We start from the raw sequence: 16732 nt of genomic DNA, 5'->3' as shown, positions 1-16732 counted from the left end.
AGAGGGACTGGCTCTTTGGTTAAGAGCAGAGAGGTGGGGGCAGGAGGCAATCAGGAGACTATGACAACAATCTGATCCACTTCTCCTCACAGGGTGTGTGCTACATCCTGAGTTCCCCAGGTTTACTACCCAATGGCGTGGAGTACTCCATTCTTAGGGACAGAACTAATAAGCCCAGCAGAAAGATAAGAAACTAAGGAGACCAGTGGAGAAACATGGGGAGGGAATGCGGCAGAACCCAAATGCAGTGGACCCCATCCACACACAGAGGCCCACACACCAAAGGGGGAGCCTAAGTTCACACAGCCCTCGACCCACCAGGCGTGGTCTAGGCCCCAGGCAGTACACAGGGGTGCCCCTGAGGCATTGCTCGCACAGGGGCGGTCTTGTGCACTACAAGGAGTTGGGCAGCACCCCTGGCCTCTACCTACTAGACACCAGCAGCACCCTCCAAGTTGTGACACGCCCAAATGTCTCCAGACACTGCCAAATGTCCCTCTGAGAACTCAGCCACTGTCCCTCTCTGCAGCCTGTCAACAGAGTCCATGGATGGGCTGTAGGTTTTCCAACCAGGCTAAGGAGCAGTGCTAGCTTAGAAACGAGGAGTTGAAGGCTACAAAGAAACAAAAACAAAGAGAGTAAGTGGTAAATGCCCAATCGTGTAAACTGTACAACAACTTCTGATCAACTCAAGTAATAGTCAGGATAATTTGACTGATATTAGAACTCCATCCCCCCGTGAAAGCACATCAGCCAATTCAGACAAGCGCCGCCACCCAAGTGGCTGCTGTGCTAGAAAGGAGATGAGGAGAACATCGGCCCCCTGGAGCAGACCCGCCAGACAGTTTACAGATTTAACTAAAACCTGCGCTGAAATGTCTACTTATGAGACTTAAATGCCATTTTTACGGCCAAATCCAGTGATTAAGTCCTGACATCTGTCATACATTGCTATCCCGTTAACCACAAGAGAATTTAAAAACATCAGGACTTACTCCTTGTCCTCCAAGAGCTAACATTCAGACCCTCTTCAGCGCGACTACCACAGAGGACTCTCCGTACGAGGCACTTCCAGTATGAGAACGTCTGGATTTCCAACAGCACAGGAATATTCCAAAAGAAATGTAAATCGGAAAAATTCAGAAAATCTACCCATACTTCTTGGATATAGAATACCCCACTAGTTTAGCATATGTTGGTATGTAACTGATAACAGAAAAACTTTAAAGGAAAACAAGACAGAGCAGTTTTCCTGTGGAGGCGATGTTGCACAGTGATTAAAGCCCGAGTCTGGGATCAGAAACGTGGCTTTGGGTCCCAGCTCTGTCACCTCAGGTAAACTGTTTCACCCTCACGCCTGCTTCTCCATCGCCGGGCTGCTCTGCAGGGGTGGCAATTTTTGTCTGTAGAGGCCCAGAGAGCAAATGTTTTAGGCTTAAAGGCCCTCAATTCCTCTGTTGATTTTGCTGTCACAAAAGCAGCCACAGATGATACGGAAAGGAATGAGCAAGCCTGTGCTCCGATAAACTATCTATGGACATAAACTTGAATTTTACATAACTTCACAGGGTCACAAAATATTGTTCCTTTGACTTGTTTTTAACCATTTTAAAATGTAAAAACCATTTTTAGCTCATGGGCCATGCAAAACAGCAGGCCAGAGTCTGCCCACCTCCAGCTTACAGTACCGTGCCTGGCACACACTAGGTAGTCAATAAACAGCCACAACGATCATCCTGAAAGCTTCGCAGTCCACACTAAGTCCATCCCATAAACCTCAACAGTCTTAGAACCTGCAACTGACCTCCCCAATATGATCACAAGCCGTCTTCTCTTCCTAACCACCCCGTGTGCAGTGGCTGCTGCTGGCCTGAGGAGCATCCTCACACTGCAGACGTACCTAGCACTCCTGCACCCTGGGAAGCAAACTTCTGATTCTTTACATCAAACTACATAACCCTGCCAATCAAGTCTGAAAAATCCATTATACAAAAGACTTTTCCCCTACATATTTATACTTTAAGTAAAATTCCACCTCTTACAATTTATCCATTAACCCAGCGGACACACTGCGGCTGAAGGTCTCCCCACATCTTTGTTCTCCATCTCAGAGCGTCCACTGACAGGTGGCGATGGGTTTCTCCACTGTCACATGACTAAAGTCTTCATCAACTACAGTAGCCTGACTGACTAAATTGCACTTGGTCTTCGGTTTTGCCAGCCTGCCTTGTACAGATTTACTGAAAAGTGTTATTATCGAACACTATCGAAAAATACTGTTATTAAAAATTGCCAGACTGTAGTTATGTCAATAATAATGGCATCCATGGCACCCATTCTTATACAAAAACTAGCAAAAGGACAGAGAAAACAAAACAAACATGAATATAAGATGCTATGAAAGAGCAGACTGCAGTACCAATAAAAATCTTTTACCTCAAAGACAAACTTGGCCAATTATACTTCAATTAAAAAAAGGTAAACAAACTAAAACTATGAAATTTCTGGGCCTGGCCCTGTGGCCGAGTAGTTAAGGTCACGCACTCCACTTCAGCAGCCCAGGGTTTTGCCAGTTTGGATCCTGGGCACGGACATGGCACTGCTCATCAAGCCATGCTGAGGCAGCGTCCCACATGCCAAACTAGAAGGACCCACAACTGAAAACATACAACTATGTACCGGGGGGCTTTGGGGAGAAAAAGGAAAAAATTTTTTTAAAAAATCTCAAAAAAAAAAATTTCTGTAATATGCTCATTTCAGTCATGCTAACTTTGAGAGAATGTCTAATACTTTCAAATATAAATAATTTGCTTATATTTCTTTCAAAATGAGAATATCTTTTTTTTTAAGATTTTATTTTTTTTCCTTTTTCTCCCCAAAGCCCCCCAGTACATAGTTGTACATTCTTAGTTGTGGGTCCTTCTAGTTGTGGCATGTGGGACGCTGCGTCAGTGTGGTTTGATCAGCAGTGCCATGTCCGCGCCCAGGATTCGAACCAACAAAACACTGAGCCGCCTGCAGCGGAGCGCGAGAACTTAACAACTTGGCCACGGGGCCAGCCCCGAGAATATCTTTTTTCTAATTATCATTATCTTGTTAAAATTTCCACAAGAAATAGAGAAAATGGTATCTTACTACAACATGTTCCTTGCTCCCATCTACCCCCAAGAGATAACACGCCTTCCACAGAGGTATTTATTTTTTCCAGACTTTGATACACAGCTGCATTTAATTTTTCACAAATGAATCAAATGATACCATCTTCCCCTAAACTACACACACTCTGAAATTTCTTCTCCCCGCCCCCCTTATGTGCTGCACTGTCCTCTCCTCATGAGAATAAAGGACCACATTAAATTTTTTTTTAACAGCTGCAGAATATTCTGAGTGTAACTTAAGTTAACCAATCCCTATGCACAGACATTTGATTCACCCACAGACACTTACTGAGATGGACCGTGCTGCAGGCAGTTAGGACACGTCAGGAAGTAAAAACGACGAAGATCTCTGCTCTCCAGGAGCTGGTATTCTAGTGAGTAGTGACAATTTTTCTGCTTTTATATCAAAAATTCTAGGTGAGGGTTTCTAACAGACTGTTTTCAATATGTTTTTGTAGCTAACGTTGTAATAAGCATTGTCTTATTTTCTTCCTTTGGAGAAATTCCTAAAAATAAAACTGCTGGAACAATTTATTTTAGAAAAGCTCCTTTTATAATAAGGATATTAACCCTTTATATCTCTAATTCTTCTCCAATTTGCTTGCCTGTAAAAGCAAAGGTCCTCTATTAGGTGTCTTTTGCTATAGAAATGTTCCGAGTATTTCCGCAGATAATCTTTTTACGGCTTATAGCCTTAGTGTCATACTAAGAAAGCCTTTCCCTACATATGCCACTTCAAAGGTTATAAAATGTTTCCCCCAGTATTTTTCTAATATTTCCATTTTTAATTTTTACATTTAAATCTTTAATCCATCCAGGATCTATATGTACTGTGGAATGTAGAGTTTTCAACTTTACTTTTTCCAGACTGCCAGTCGATCCCACATCTTTTACATTACAAACCATCCACTTCCAACTGACTTAAAATGCTACGCCGGTCATGAACTGAATCCCCATAAACTTAGAGATCATTATCTAGACCTCTCTGTCCCATCCACCTATGCTTGATAATACTTTTCTCGTTTCTATCTAATAGAACACTTTTCCCCTTCATCTTTCTTTTATGGAACTCACTCCTCTCAAATACTTATTCCTCCAAATTAAGTGACATCTTTAAAGTGCTCCAGCATACAAGCAGGAAAACTGCATTCAAGTTCTGTACTCATGTCTATTCACGTTCTCTATTCTCCCTTCAATAACAGATGTAAGTTTTCTAATAGTCATACTGACTTAAACATGTTTTTTTAATTTTTTTAATTTACTTTTATTTTTTAAGATTGGCACCTGAGCTAACAAACTGTTGCTGATCTTTTTTTTTGCTCTCTCTCCCCAAATCCCCCCAGTACATAGTTGTATACTTTAGTTATGGGTCCTTCTAGTTGTGGCACGTGGGATGCTGCCTCAGCATGGCCTGATGAGCGGTGCCATGTCCGTGCCCAGGATCTGAACCGGCAAAACCCTGGGCCACCGAAGCAGAGCACACAAACTTAACCACTCAGCGACGGGGCTGGCCCCTAAACATGTTTTTCTCTTTATTAAAAAGAGAAAAAAAAAAATTTTTTTTTTTTAAGAATTTATTTTTTTCCTTTTTCTCCCCAAAGCCCCCAGGTACATAGTTGTGTATTTCTAGTTGTGGGTCCTAGTTGTGGTACGTGGGACGCCGCCTCAGCGTGGCCTGATGAGTGGTGCCATGTCTGCGCCCAGGACTCGAACTGACGAAACCCTGGGGCGCCTGCAGCGGAGCGCGAGAACTTAACCACTCAGCCACGGGGCCAGCCCTAAAGAGAGAAAAGTTTTAAGCTTACCCGCCACAAGAAAATGGCATTGGTCTATTTGCCTAAGAACTCAAAAAAATTATTTCTAAAGTTAGTTCCTATAAAAGAATAAGTTATTTACAAAAAAGCAAACTTAGAAAGACTTGTGGCTCTTGTGATGAATGAATCTCTGCTCCCTTGTCTTTTCCGATCGTTCATTATCTAGGACGTGGGACTCAAATTACTGACATCTGCAATAACACTGAAAACAGAATTTCACTATAAAGCAACCATAAAGGTTATTTTCGCTCAACCTCAGGACAAATAGCTTAATTTCAGGCATGGATGGCGGCCTGGTCCCCATGGGGTCTTCCTCTCCCCTGGTATCTCCAGGGTGGGATGAGGACCCAGCAAGGGGCAAGAGCAGCAGCACAGGTCCGCCTGGAGCGGGAGCCTTCTCATGTCCCTGCTTCCTTCCCGCCGAATCTCAGCCGTCTCAGTCAGGGAACAGGCAGGAAAGTCGCGCGGCAGTGAGAGGACCTGTTTGTCTAATCACAATCGTCCATCACGTGGCTGCTTCCTCCTTTCTGCCTCTTCTTCCAGACGACCCGCTTACCCTCAAACTTTCTCCCCAAGAACACCCCCAATTTTATAACAGGTCAATATGTATAAAACTTCAGCGCTACTTACATTCAATTATCAGGGAGTATCTACATTAACCTGCACCTAATGTAACACTGCTGTGTTATGTCTTAGACTAAAAAACAATCTTTTGTCTTGTTTGAAATAAAAGCCCTTCACCTCCCAATCAAAGACATCTTTTTTAATCTTACCTTGTCTCCTCCAAACCTTGAAATTCTGAGTTTAGCAGGCACTTTATGCAGACTGTTATGCATAGGAGAGTTGCTGAAATTACAATAAGGAATATTGTTTGCTGAAAGGTAACTGGTTTAACCCATTTCTCAGATATAAAACAAATTAAATTTTATACTAATTCAAACCGTTTAACCTCACAAGAATTAATGAAGACAGGTCTATCACGTGCTCTGTGTCACAGCTAACTTGCTCAGCTGGAGAGGGGAGCATACTGATTAGGACAAACTGTGAAGCGGTGAGACCAGCTGAAACAAAAGGCCAATGTGAACAGTGGGCACCAACGACGAGACGGGCCTGTGGCTACACAGATAGATAAGAACCCTCTTAGCCTTCTGTTACTGCCTCTCTACTGCAGCAATTTCCTTTACTCGCTTGTTTCTACCAACATCAATTGTGCTTGCATCTCAGTGTGTGGTCCAGGGACCAGCAACACCAGAGGAGCCTGGGAGCTTGTTAGAAAAACTGACTCGGCCCCGCCCACCGACTGAATCAGGATCTGCATCTAACAAGATCCCAGGGGACTCATATGCACCCAAAGAAACATATGGTTTAGAATCTCCCTATTTAAAAACAGCACTCTCACATCAACCCCCACCGACGGAGCCCTTTCCCTGCGCTCTCCACAGCAACACTTCTTGAATCCAATCAAACACTGGTGGTCTCCCTTCAACACCCAGGTTTCAACTCACTCCAATCTGGCTTTCACTGCCCCCAAGTAACCGAAAGGGCTCACCATCTAGTACCTGCAGTCCTAAAATCTGAGAGCCCCTTCCCCACCTCTCCCCTCGACCCCCCACAGCACTGTGTGCAGCTGACAGCACCCCTCGCTCCTTACTGAAGAGCAGCTTCCTCCATGGCCCCTCTCAGACTTCTAAGGGGAGTACTCCATCCCTCTCCTCACGACCTCCCATGCAGAGGGGACAGCATCTATTCACGAGAGTTTAATCACTATCTATGACTTCCTGACTGGACTCCAGGCCAACACATTTATGAGCCAACACTTGCACTTGGTTGTCTTCTGTGCATTTTGAAATTCAAATGTTTCAAGCATAGCTCTCTATCCCCACTGGATGGCCAACAAACCTGCCCCGCTTGTGTCCTCATCTCAGTGCCCATCACCATGCCCTGATAGTGCACAGGGAACACTTAGGAACCACCCTCGGTTCCGTACTCTCCGCGTCCCCTACGCCCAGGCCATCAGCACACTGGCTCCACCCCCAGAGCAGATAGGAATCTATCCATTTCTTTCCATTTCCTCAGCCCCCACCCTCAGCCAAACCACATCATTTCTCAACAGTCTCCTTTAAATGATCTTTGTCTCTGTTTTGCCCCCAACAATCCATCTTCATTTGGCAATCTGAAAAATCTTTTAAGATTCACATCTTGTCACTTCCTGCTTAAAATCCTTCAGCGGCTTCCCACTACACCGAGAAAAAATCCGAACTTTTTTCCACAGTGTGTTAACCATAAAAAGCATTGTCCACACGAGTATACTGGTGAAGGTCAAAGAAGGCCCTAATCAGAGGGCACCCCAGCTCGCCAGGCGTAAAGTGACATCGTCCTAGGCAAACTGGGCCGGGGGTCAAAACGCCCTCCCCGACACCCTTGACTTCCATCGTTTCTCCTCAGGCACCAAGCCGCAGCCGAGTGCTGCTCCCCACCACGGCGCCTCCGCAGCTGCCGTTCTCTAGACCTGAAGAATCGGGCTCCCCACCTCCCTGGCTCCTTCTCACCCCTCAGGCATCATCTACGCAGAAAGTCTCCCCCAAATATGCCAAGCCAAGTGCCGTCTCTCCACCCAGCCTCTCAGCACTCACCCTCATCTCTGGAATCTGCTTCTTCACAAGTTCACTGCCTTCTCCAAGAGAATAAAAGGTTAGAAGCTACCTGCCAGTACTGACCCTTCACCAACCACAGTGCCTTGCTCAAAGTAAGTATTTGGCAAATATTTGTTAGATAAACTGAAATAAAGTGATGCCTTTAAGGAGTTCATTTCTGAAATCCATTCCACAGAAATCTTAATACTAACTGGACATCCTAAGCATGCAATTCTAAATGTCATGAGGACTGTGACAGATAAAAAGATAGCCAGATTCCTGACAGCACCTCCCATCAAGAGCCAGAGCCTATTCCCCACACTTTCAGTCTGGGCTGGGCCTTGCAACTCATTTTGACCAACAGAATGCAGCAAAGGTGACGCTGTGTGACTTCTAAGCCAGGCCTCAAGAAGCCTAGCAACTTCTGGCCCTGCCCTCTTGGAGCTCAGCCACCATGAGAGGCCACATGAAGAACAGAGGCATCCTGGCTAAGAGCTCACACAGGTGAGGCCATCCAGGAAACGCAGAGCCCAGCCCACCAGCCGACTGCGTGTAAATGCGTGAGCGAGCACACAGCAGAGATGAGTGCACACAGGGCATCGTTTTAAGTCATTACGTTTTGGGGTAGTTTGTTAAGCAGCAATAGATAACTGATACAAGGCCATGATGATTTTTTTTTTTTAAACTGCAGGATGCATGTGACTTTAAGTGAGAGTTCTCAACCTCGGAACTGCTGAAATTTTGTTCTGACCTCTGTTGTTGACCAGCATCCCTGTAGCACATCCCAAGTTGTGACAACTACGAATATCTCCAGACACGCAACAGTGGGGACAAAACGCAAGAGCAAATGCTACCTGCGCCTCCAGGGGCTTAAGACTTCCACAAGGCAAGGAAGGAGCCACTGCTTTCTGAGGCATTCTTTGTGCCTTGTCCTTCTTGTTAACTTCTGATCTGGATTGATACATATGTTCTTTTCCTCCTCACTGGCCCCCAAAGAACAGTCAGTGGGACGGACATTAGCAGTAACCTCCATCTATTCCTGTGAAAATTACCCACAAGGATGTCACTCCTCTGTTCCCCAAAACGAAACAAGACAGATGCAAAGAACATAAAGTGCCTTGAGGGCCCTTTCCAACACAGTGTCCAGCCCCCTCAAACACCGGCTACTGAGTGGGTCCCAGAGACCACAGGAAGCTAAGAGGTGGCTAAAACTAGCCAAATTCATGATGCTTTAAGTCAGAAAGTTTAGGAAGCATGTATATGAAAAAAAAAAGTTAAAATATTTAAAAGTAAATTTCACCAACAAAATTCCAATTCTATATACAAACTATTCTTTTCAAGTTAAAATATACATTTATCAGGTTTGACAAACACCCCAAGGTTTACACAATATAGGTTCCTAACCTCAGATATGCAAAGGCTGCTAAATATAAGTTCTGAATAGATACTAATTTCCCAAATTCTCATCTCCCTTATATGGAGATTTTCCCTCATATCTCCCAAATTTATACTAATGACAACCCAGATGCTCAGTCTAGGACTGTGCTATTCAGTATGGTAGTTATTAGCTACATGGGGTTTTTAAACTTAACTGTATGAAAATTAAATAAAACTAAAATGTCAGCTTCTCAGTCACACGAGCCACATTTCAAATGCTCAAGAGCCACACGAGGCTAGTGGCTGCCCTACTGGACAAGGCATATTATAAAACATTTCTAGCACTGAAAAACATTCTATTGTACAAGGCTGATGTAAAATATAGAAATTAAAAGCAAAGTAAAAAAGCAGCTTTTCACTTGAGATGGTGAAATTTACCACTTCCAGGAGCGGAGTTTCTCTCTTCTTTCTACACCTACAGAGCACTCACTCCCGCACACTAACAAATACGGCATCGTTAAAACCAACACAGAGCCAAAGATGTGTTTATTATATGAAGAACTACATGTAAAGTTTTTCAAATCAATATAGGAGCAATAGGACATAAGTTCCTAAAAGGCTGCTCTATTATAAAAGAACCATTTATCCACTGACTTATAACATTAATCTCAACAATTTTAGAAGCTGTTAATTCTATTTTTTGTTAAGTTAGCATTATCTCAATCTGTGAACACATGTTTAGACTAGAAGAGCTGCTATTTTAAAGCTCTTTTTTCGTAGCTAAATGAAACTTTCTTAAAGTGAGCATTCTACTCAGCAGCTTAGTACCTTCCTGAATATGTCAAGTTTAAATTATGGGAAATGTGTTGGCCAGGTCCTATACTCTAAGAAAAAGTAAAGAGGGAATGACAGTCACTTATTGATTCAAAAAGCACTTTTTTTTTTTTGAGGAAGACTGGCCCTGAGCTAACATCTGTGCCCATCTTCCTCTGCTTTATACGTGAGACGCCTACCACAGCATGGCTTACCAAGCGGTGCCATGTCCGCACCCGGGATCCGAACCTGCGAACCGCAGGCCCGCCGAGAAGCAGAACACGCGCACTTAACCGCTGCACCACCGGCCCGGCCCCCAAAAAGCACATCTTAAATGCCGTGCCAATCAGTGTTAGGCACCAAGATTCCCCCTGCTTTCTGATTCATCGATTCCCAGGAAAAGCTCTCCCCTTCTCATCTCTCTGCCTCTGCAGCAGCCACTCCCAAACCCACATCCCATCAGTGGTAAAGCGATCTCAAGCCTTCCCAATAACCCTCCTAGCCATTTTCAGGAAAACTACCTGGAAGTTCAGGTCCTTGGTGCATGGTTTCACAGACCACTGTCCCCAGCCCTGACTGTGCATGGGGCTCACCTGGGGTGCCTTTTCTCAATGCCCGGAGTCCTGGGCTTACAGATGGGCTGAGGGACACTGTCAGGGAGTCCAACGCACAGTCAGGTCCGAGAGCTAACCCAGCCCACACGAACAGGCCATCTGGGGTGCCCTCTGCTTCCACCCTGTACTGTTCAGGGCGGGTCAGAAACAGGGCCTCACAACTCTGCGACCCCAACCTGAGGTGAATGCCATGAAGACACTGGTCAATCAACATGATCAAGAACAAGAGGGGTGACCAGAAAAAGCCTCTTGGACGAGGTGACATTCAGGCTGGGACCTAAACGATGAAAAGACTCATTGGTGAAAACAGCAAAAGGAATGGCGATGTCAGGAGGACAGGTGGATGGATGAGCCTGGAGGTCAGAAAGACTGGGGTGGAGGTATGAACCACAACCATCAGGAAACAGCATTTGAAACAGGCCAAAAAAGGGGCCGGGCCCGTGGCCGAGTGGTTAAGTTCGTGCACTCCACTTTGGCAGCCCAGGGTTTCACCGGTTCGGATCCCGGGTGCAAACACGGCATGCTCATCAGGCCATGCTGAGACAGCGTTCCACATGCCACAAGTAGAAGGACCCACAACTAAGATATACAACTATGTACTGGGGGGATTTGGGGAGAAAAAGTAATAAAAATAAATAAATAAACAGGCCAGAACAGATGAGAACGGACATGATCACCTAAGGAGCGCCCACGAACAGAGAGAGACTGAGAAATGCCAGACAACTGAGGGCATGTAGGGCAGGCAAAAGAGAGCCCTTGGAAGGAAAGCGAGAAGAACAAGCACAAGAGAAGAGAGCATTTCAAAGAGGTGGTGGTGGCAAGCTGAGTACAATGCCAGGAAGCAGAACAGGCTGAAAATAGAAAAAAACGACCATTTCAGAGAGCTTTCTTACCTGCCAAGCAGAACCAGAAAGGCACTTACAGGCAAAGAGAGTGGGAACGAAAAGGACAGAGACGCTCAGAGGGCTTCTCCACCCTAACTCCATACTGACCAGAAAAACCCAGCTCTATTCCTAAACTTCGGTTCTGTGAGACATCCTGAATCAACATTTCCCTTTTCTATTTAAATTATCTCTTACTGGTTTCTTCAATCTGCAACTGAGACTTCTTTTTACAAGCTGGGCCTCGAAGGGAAGGTGAAGACATGGGAGACAGGGGGTTAGTAACGCAAGGAGGACAGGGCCAAGCATGAAGCTCTAGGTAACTGCAGGGGCTTAAACAGTGTCTCCTGAAAATTCCTGTCCACCTGGAACCTGTAAATGCGACTTTATTTGGAAAAAGGGTCTTTGTAGGTATAATTAGTTAACATAAAATGAAGTCATACTGTATTAGGGTGGGCCCTAATGCAATGACTGGTGTCCTTATAAGAGTGGATACAGACAAAGAGAAGACCATGTGAAGACAGAGGCAGAAACTGGATCGCCAGCAACCACCAGAAGCTAGAGAGGCATGAGAGGGAAATGCCCTGCCAACACCTCGATTTCAGACTTCCAGCCTCCAGAACTGTGAGAATAAATCTGTTGTTTTAAGCCACTTCGTTGGTGGTAATTTGTGGTAGCAGCCACAGAAAATGAATAGAGCAACATTTTAGAGCCAAGGAGAAGAACCTCTGAAAACCTTAACTAAGACAGCAACCACAAAGATAGGAATACAGAGCCGGCAGGGGAGGAGGGACAGCAGTGAGGAAAGGAGGACGGCTAAGGCGCTACACGCCGTAAGCAACCGCCGTAATGGAAGCTAACATTTTTGTTCTTGCTAAGTATGAGGCTAAGTATTTTGTTTGCACATCTCATTTAATCCTCACAATTACCCTATGAGATGAGAAAACTGGGATAGAGGTGTTAAATAACCTGCTCCAGCGCTCAAAGCTAAGAATCGGCAAAAAGCTAAGAATCGGCAGAACCAAGATGCCAGCACATGGGTATAGTTAAATTACAGGGGAAAGGAACAGCAATTGTTAATTGTTACGTAGTTACTCGTCATGTTTTCAGAGATGAAGGACATTCAGAAATACACATAATATGTAACAAAGTAGAAAAACTAGAATGAAAAAATCTATATATATAGTGTGATCCCCAATCTGGGGGAAAAAAATCTCCGTACACATATGCATGAGCAACACAAAACTAAACAGAAACACAACAATCTTATGTGGTTATTTCCTGAAAGGGAAATTATAGATTTTTTCCCCTCAATTTTATATTCCTAATTTTTACAGTAAACATATTTAACATTTTTATTAAAATGCAAAAATTAAAGATAAAAATTGAGACAACAAAGTGGATTTACTGAAAAGGACATCTTCGTAGAAACAACAACACTGGTGGCTTAGGGAACAGGAACATGGTCCTCAAAGAATGAGGACAAGACAGATGGAGAAACTGAGGCAGCAGAAACATCTGCCTATCCAGGAAGTTTAATTTTAAAAAGAGAAAAGTAAGAGTAGTGGCTGAACAAGATCCTAAGATTAAGTGGGGGGTTAAATTATATAAGACTTAGTCATGTTTGAAGGTAGAAGAGAAGAAACTGAAGATAAAGTCGTTGGTGAGTATGTTTCCAAGTGGAAGAATCTTCCCTTTAATAATATATAAAGCAGGCAAGTGCCGACAGAAGTCTTCTGAGGTGAGAATGAAGGAGAAGAGCTCAGGCTAGACGGTGCAGGGCGTAACTACTAAGGGCACAGGCTCTGGAGGCAAACCACTCAAGTTCAAATATGGGTTCCACAATTCCCGGCTGTGACCTTGGCCAGTTCCCTACCCGCCCTGTCAGTTTAGCCATCTGTGAAATGGGCTGTTCACAGGACCCGCCTCAGAGCTGAAGTGAGGATCACACAGCAATAACAAAGTTCTCAGCACGGTGCCCGGCAGAGTCAGCATCTAACAAACCGGAGGAAGGAGCAAAGAGCATCGGGATCATCGACAGGGCAAAATGCAAGTACTTCTAAGCCAAGGAAACGCCAGGTGGAGGACTGGAGGGCCAAGGCTTGAAGGAATTTATCAACAGGGAAATCTCACAGTACCTGTCCCTACATACTTTATTTACATAAAGTCTATGCCAAGTGGAGATTAACATCCATCTCCCAGGACCTCTTATTTCAATTCTGAGCATGGCCCTGCCTTGGGACTTCCCCCTGTGCCCGTATACCTGCCTGCTTCATCCTCTCACCTCCTCCTGACCTATGTCCAAATGTTTCAACCACCCTTTTCAAAATGAACCCCAGCGATCCATCTCCATCTCCAGCTCGTCTATGCGGTGACGCTCCTTCCACCAGGGCAGGGCTGCTGGCTCTCATCACTGCCCATCCCCAGCTGCTCCCTGGGATTGCTCAGACCTTGAGAAGGCACTTGACAAAGGATCCCCCTCCCCTTTACAGGCTCCTTCCTCTGGGCACCAGACAGTGCGCAAGCTACTCCATCTAAAATCAAGGCAGAACAGAGGCCTGCCGCCAGCCCTCACGCCGCTCCGCCCCTTTCCTTCAGAGCCTCCCCACACCCCATGTCACTCCTGCCGGGAATCCTGATCACTGAGTCCTCAGTCAGCTTCAGCAGAGCCGCGACTCTGACCGCTCCCTCCCGTCTCAGGAGACTCTTTCCATAGGCTCTCATGCTGTGTTCCTTTTTTTTTTTAAAGATTTTATTTTTTCCTTTTTCTCCCCAAAACCCCTCCGGTACATAGTTGTATATTCTTCGTTGTGGGTCCTTCTAGTTGTGGTATGTGGGACGCTGCCTCAGCGTGGTTTGATAAGCAGTGCCATGTCCGCGCCCAGGATTCGAACCAACGAAACACTGGGCCGCCTGCAGCGGAGTGCGCGAACTTAACCACTGGGCCACGGGGCCAGCCCCTCACGCTGTGTTCCGATGCTCTTCCAACCTCTGACTGCTCCTTGAGGAGCTTCTCTTCCTCCGCCCATCCCTTAATGCCATCCCTTGGGCTGTCCCAAGGCCTCTTCTCAAGCTACACCAACGGTCTTCAACCTTTTGAAGAATCTCTGGGGGGCCATCCTGGTGGCCTAGTGGTTAAGTTTGTGTGCTCTGCTTCGACGGCCCAGGGTTCACCGGTTAGGATCCTGGGTGTGGACCTACACACAGCTTATCAAGCCACGCTGAGGCAGGTGTCTCACACATAAAACAGAGGAAGATGGGCACGGATGTTAGCTCAGGGCCAGTCTTCCTCAGCAAAACAGAGGAGGACTGGTGGCAGATGTTAGCTCAGGGCCAATCTTCCTGAAAAAAACAAAAATGATCTCTGGGTTCTTCTCAGGAAAAGGCACAATCCTACACCTAAAATACTGCACTCAGAGGGCAGGGGGGCACATTAGGACAGGGTGTCCTCTCCAGCTGAGGACCCTCTGGTCCCTGCAGGCACCCTGGGCCAAGGCCCTGGAGGTGCTCTCCAGATCAGTGCTGCTCAGCCGGCTTGGTCTCAGGCTCCCACACTCCTAATTACCGAGGATCCCAGGGGCTTCTGTTTATGTGGGTTATATCTATGGATATTTACTACACTAGAAATTTAAATGGAGAAGTTTTAAAAATGTTTAAGAAGCCTATTATGTTACCAGAAATAACATTTTTACAAAAAATAACTAGAAAAATAATTTGGTGAGAAGAGCAGCAATATTTTACACTTTATTTCAGCACACCTCTTTAACATCTGCCTCACTAAGAGAGAGCTGGGTTCTCAGATCTGCTTCTGCACTCAATCGGTCGTAATATCTTGTTTTGGCTGAAGTACATGAGGAAAATTCAGCCTCACAGATGTACAGCTGGAAAAGGGAGGAGTATTTTAACAGCTTTTTCACATAAATGTGGATAGTCTTCTTTGATACGACATCAAAACTTGACGAGTGGTAAGTTTATTAAAAGGTAGTTCTGATGTGGAATGTGAACCATGTGACTTAATCAATTAACTGTTACATCAAACTCCATAGGTTTCACTCCATTCTCGTGCTTTGAACAGATCTTCTACCACCTGTAAGTGAGCAGCACCATGCATGGGCCATTTGGAAAATATCAGTTCACTGAGTTAAGGAGATCTTCCAAATGTTGACATATCTCATTATATAATATTTAGAAAGAACCATTTCGTTAGTATCACCATCTCTCTCATAAGTCTTTAAACTCTGGGAAGCTGTCAAGTTCATGGTAGCAGAAACAAGTTTTACAAAATTCTTCTTCTTCTTTTTGTGAGAATTGGCCCTGAGCTAACAACATCTGTGCCAATCTTCCTCTACTGTATGTGGGATGCCACCACAGCATGGCTTGATGAGCGGTGCTAGGTCCACACCTGGGATCTGAACCTGAGAACCCTGAGCTGCCGAAGCAGAGCGCGCAAACTTAAACACTACGCCACCAGCCGGACCCCCAAAATTGTTATTTCCATATGAAATCTCAAATTTTATCAGTGCCAACAATACTGTCAGTTATTTCCCTTGAAGTATCTGGTTCGCTTCATTCATTTTCAAGAAAACATCTGCAAATTGCCCTGTCTAAACAGCGATCGTCTCCCATCTGCTCTGCTTTCAGCTCAAACAACCACACCATCGCTCCGGTACTTCAGGCACACTCGTGCTTTACGCCTCCCTCCTTTCCATTCTGTCACACACTAGTAGGGATGGGCACTCAGGGTTGAAGGTTAATAAAACAGTTGTTGTTGTTTCATCAAGGACATTAGACTAAACTGGATTTTTTTTTTACCACAAGTTCACAGCGGTAAAGAATACCATGACTACAATCACTACTGTAACTGGTTTGGTACCACAACCTTGATTTGTGCTCAAGAACCAGCAGCTTTACCCACCACTGCTTCTGTGCCATCAATGCAAACGTCAACACAGTGAAAATCAAATAACATCCTAATCTGATTATGAAAGTAGCTCTGGGGGCCAGCCTCATGGCCGAGGGGTTAAGTTTGCGGGCTCTGCTTCAGGGCCCAGGGTTTCACAGGTTCAAATTCTGGGCGTGGACACGGCACCGCTCGTCGAGCCATGCTGAGGCGGCATCCCACATGCCACAACTAGAAGGATCCACAACTAGAAAACACACAACTACGTACTGGGGGACTTTGGGAGAAAAAGGAAAAATAAAATCTTAAAAAGAAAAAAAAGTAGCTCTGACCTACTGGACCCCTGGCAGAGTCTCAGAGACCCCGCAGCAGTCCAAGATCACACTTTGAGACCCTTTGCTCTAAGTGACCATTACTCCCAAGACTCCAATCGCTAAATACTGATAACCCTGAAAGCCTGGCCTCCATCCAGACCACACCTCCAGAGCTCCCCGTTCACAGGCACAGAAGAGAGGAATTCAACGTGTATTTATTATGCATCC

At 45.2% G+C, this 16732-nt stretch overlaps 1 protein-coding gene across 12 annotated transcripts in view; it reads right to left on the bottom strand.

The window, feature by feature from the left end:
- GNB1 (G protein subunit beta 1) overlaps window positions 1-16732 on the bottom strand; it is a 78873-nt gene that overhangs the window by 55563 nt on the left and 6578 nt on the right. For 4 of the 12 annotated variants that reach the window (XM_070261114.1, XM_070261115.1, XM_070261118.1 and 1 more), the window contains exon 2: window positions 5746-5818. The exons of 5 other annotated variants lie outside the window; for them this stretch is intronic. The gene's annotated coding sequence lies outside the window, so the exon portion shown is untranslated. Of the gene's footprint in view, window positions 1-431; window positions 614-995; window positions 1087-3447; window positions 3530-5745; window positions 5819-16732 lie in introns of all 12 variants that reach the window. 3 more of the 12 variants (XM_070261120.1, XM_070261122.1, XM_070261121.1) reach the window with 2 other exon arrangements.

This window comes from Equus caballus, chromosome 2 (genome assembly GCF_041296265.1).
Source record: "Equus caballus isolate H_3958 breed thoroughbred chromosome 2, TB-T2T, whole genome shotgun sequence".
Lineage (NCBI taxonomy): Eukaryota > Metazoa > Chordata > Mammalia > Perissodactyla > Equidae > Equus > Equus caballus.
This window is presented reverse-complemented; position numbering and strand designations above follow the sequence as displayed.